The sequence below is a fragment of the Brassica napus genome, chromosome A10 (genome assembly GCF_020379485.1).
Source record: "Brassica napus cultivar Da-Ae chromosome A10, Da-Ae, whole genome shotgun sequence".
In the NCBI taxonomy this organism is placed as follows: domain Eukaryota; kingdom Viridiplantae; phylum Streptophyta; class Magnoliopsida; order Brassicales; family Brassicaceae; genus Brassica; species Brassica napus.
Genome location: NC_063443.1, coordinates 4200926 through 4204704, shown reverse-complemented (window position 1 = coordinate 4204704; position 3779 = coordinate 4200926). Strand labels below are relative to the sequence as shown.

Genomic DNA, 3779 nt, shown 5'->3' with positions numbered 1-3779 from the left:
AGTTTCAGCAATCAACAAGTTTCAGGAAGAGTTTTCAAGGCTCGAAACATACAAGTCTTTTTGAGAGGTGCAAAAGCTACTCAGGTGCAACGTAGTGTTCTTTACAAGGCATTTAAAATCATTGCTCCCAATGCAAGTGAATGCAACCTATATGCTCTAGACTCTCCTAGAAATGCAAATGATGCAAACTAAATGATTGATTTTTTTTTTTTTTATATGCAAATAGGTATGCAATGCATGACTCAATGAAACAACATCAAAGCAAACATGATCAAATACTTGGTACCTCCCCCAAACTTGAGTTACACAGTCTCTGTGTTGTCAAGTAGAGAGAGAGATACCGAAAAGAAGACTAATATGCAAAAATGAAATGGTATATACAGGGAGTGTGATGGGTTACCTTCTATGGGGAATGAGTAGAGGGAGATGCTCCCTCCTCGTCGTCCTCAGGTGGTAACTCTTCAAGGTGCTCATCAGCAGGAGTGTCCATCTCTTCAATGTAGAAGGCTTGCCCGAACACAGTTGGTTTCCTCATTTTCCTCTTGATGTCAAAGTGGAGGATGTTCTCTTTACCCAAATGGAGATCAATCGTGCCTTCCTTCACATTAACAATAGCTCCTGCTGTAGCTAAGAATGGCCTTCCTAGAATCAATGGATCTTGAGCCTCCTCACCCATCTCAAGCACCACAAAATCTGTAGGTATCTCATACCTTCCAATCTTCACAGGGAGGTCCTCTAAGATGCCCACAGGATACTTCACTGAACGATCAGCTAACACCAGAGAGAGTCTACACTTCTTGTACTGAGTGAATCCAAGCTTCTTTGCAACAGACAAAGGCATCAAGCTGACACTAGCTCCCAAATCGCAGAGACTTTTCTCAAATACCATAGGTCCAAGAGCACAAGGTAGTGTGAAGCTTCCTGGATCCTCTAATTTCTCTGAACATCAAGCCTCTGGATGATGGCATTGCACTCATGGGTAAGAATCATCATGCCTTCCATCTCCTTCTTCTTTGCAGCTACAACATCTTTCAAGAACTTGCTGTATTGAGGAATCAACATGAAAGCATCGATGATGGGCATTGCAACCTGAGCTTCACTCATTTGCTTCTCAAACAGAGCCTTGTATTTCTCTAGCAGCTGCTTCTTGAATCTACCAGGGAATGGAAGTTTGGGTTCATAGGGAGGAGGAACAAAAGAACTTTCACTTGCTGGAGTAACAACTTCACCATCTTTTACTGTCTTCTTCTCTTCCCCAACCTTTCCTTTACCTTTGGCTTCCACTATCTTTTCCAAGATCTCGTCATTGATCTTCTCATCAACAATCACCACTTCATCATCTATGTTGATGGCAACCCCCTCACCTAGTTTCTCAGCATCCTTGGTGAGGGTTTAGGAGGTAACTGCTTACCACTCCTAAGGGTGATAGCTTTGGCCTCCTTGGGGTTTTGGTCAGACTTTCCAGGTAGAGATCCTTGCTGGCGATTCTGGTGAGTGTTCATGGAAGCAAACTGATTCTCTAAATTCCTGACTGTAGAAGCAAGGTGTGAGAATTTGTTGTTGAGCTCATTGTAGCTCCCATCAATCTTGGTATGAAGGTTCTTCAACTCATAACCAACATGCTTCTCACTTCTAGTCTGAGACTCCAAGATTTGTTTCAGTAAGGTATCAGTGCTGCTCTCTTGAGGAGCAGAGGAACCAGACGAGGGGTTCTGCTGAGGCTGATAGCTGCCTTGCTGGTTGTTTCTAGGCGGATAACCACTCTGTTGGTTGTTGGGATAGGATTTCTGTTGGTAGTTGTTGTACTGAAAGTTGGGCTCCTTTTTGTACCAGCTACCATTGTTGTTGATGAAACACAACTCTTCCTGACCTTCCAAACCCTCAACCTCATTGACAGCAAGTGGATCTTCCTGCTTGGAGTTACCAACAAACTTCAGCTGCTCTTGGGTGGCTTTTTCAGCAATGAGAAGGTCGATCTTGTCTTCCAAAGCTTTGATCTCTTTCCTCGTCTGCTTATCATCTGTTCTACTGCCTCTGTCGTGGTCTCCACTGTAGACTGCATCACTCTTTACCATGTTGTCAACCAGCTCTTCTGCATCCTCCTCAGTTCTCCCCAAGAAAAACCCATTGCTAGCTGTATCCAGTCTGGCTCTGTACTTAGGAAGAGCACCACGGTAGAATGTGCTCAGCAAGCTCTCCTTAGAAAAGCCATGGTGTGGGCATTGAGCTTGGTAGCCCTTGAATCTCTCCCAGGCTTCACTGAAGCCTTCCAAGTTCTTCTGTTGAAAGCTGGAAATCTCGTTTCTCAGCTTAGCAGTTCTTGAAGTAGAGAAGAACTTCTCCAAGAATGCTTTCTTGCAGTCATCCCAAGTGGTGATGGAGTCGCTGGGTAGAGACTTCTCCCACTGACGTGCTTATCCCCCAAAGAGAAAGGGAATAGCTTGAGCTTTAAGGCATCTTCGGACACACCATTGGTTTTTGACAACCCACAGTAGCTGTCGAACCTGTCCAAGTGATCAAATGGATCCTCTAGAGCCAAGCCATGATACTTGTTGTTCTCGATCACGTTGAGGAGTCCTGATTTGATCTCAAAGTTGTTGGCTGCCACAGCTGGTGCTCGGATTCCCAATCTATGACCATGAATGTTGGGGCGGTCATAAGTGCCAATGGGTCGAGCTGCTCGCTGTTGGTTTTGAGGTATGTCTCCCATATCAGTATCCAATCTCTGCAAGTGAGCCTGTTGCTCTTCTTCTCTTCTCTTTCTAGCACACTCTCTCTCTAAAGCTCTGATGTCTGCAGCTCTTGGAACTAGGTTTGATGGACCCCTGCTCCTCAAGTTCATACACCTGTAGATTAAAGGGAGGTGAAGAAGAATCAGTAACAAAAGAAAATAAAAATGACTTAGTCTCAAGCAAGTGACTAAATCTCAATGTTTAAATCTACTCAGAATTTGGCAACGGCGCCAATTTGATGTTAGGAGTTTTCAAGGCTCCTAAGACAAATGTTGTAGTATAAAAGATTGTCGAACCAGTTCTGAGGGATATCAAAGCACTGAGAATGCAAGTACTCACTTAATCTAAGTGCAACCAATGATTTAGATGGGTTTTAAACTACTACTAAACTAGAAAGCAATAACAGAATGATACTTTCTTGACTAAAGGAAAAGAGAACTCATGGGTATAGGGATTAGACCTTGGGTGATCAAGTATCGAACTAAGGATGGCAAATGATCAATCAAACTATCAACCTTAAGCCTAGACACAATTCTAAGCAAGCTCTATGTCTAGATGAATGCTCATTTGCTAACATATCTCAAACATCAAATGTCTTTGGTTGAATAATATGAAAGCAATCATTACTAACAAGTCTATTAGCTATCTTAGCATCTTTAACAACAAATGTCTTTGGCAAAGTATACTAAAAGCCTAGGAGAGTTGTCTCGGGCATTTCATCGAACACCTTTCGGGTGAGAAATGCCTAAGGATCAACAACTGAGTGGCCAACTCAGAAGATGCATTATGATTACTCTACTAGCAAGGAAATATGAATGATCTACACTAAAACATCCTAGCTCTAACCTAATCACCCTTAATCTCCCTAACCCATGAATTCAAAAGGTGATTACTCACTAATCTCCATGATTCCTCTTAAACCCATATTGGATTTCAGATTAACCATGTAGAGAAATAGATAAGAAATCAACAAGAACACAAGAACATAACAATCAAAATCCAAGAGATGAACTTCTCAAGAGAGTTCTTGTGTCTTTCTCAATAGAT

The 3779-nt window shown here is 42.5% G+C and overlaps 1 non-coding gene across 1 annotated transcript; it reads left to right on the top strand.

Annotated features, from left to right (window-relative positions):
- Positions 1-2205: 2205 nt before the first annotated feature.
- On the top strand, positions 2206-2312 carry LOC125579622. The gene has a single exon (XR_007317682.1). It is a non-coding gene; the product is annotated as a small nucleolar RNA R71 (small nucleolar RNA).
- The last annotated feature ends 1467 nt before the right edge of the window (positions 2313-3779 follow it).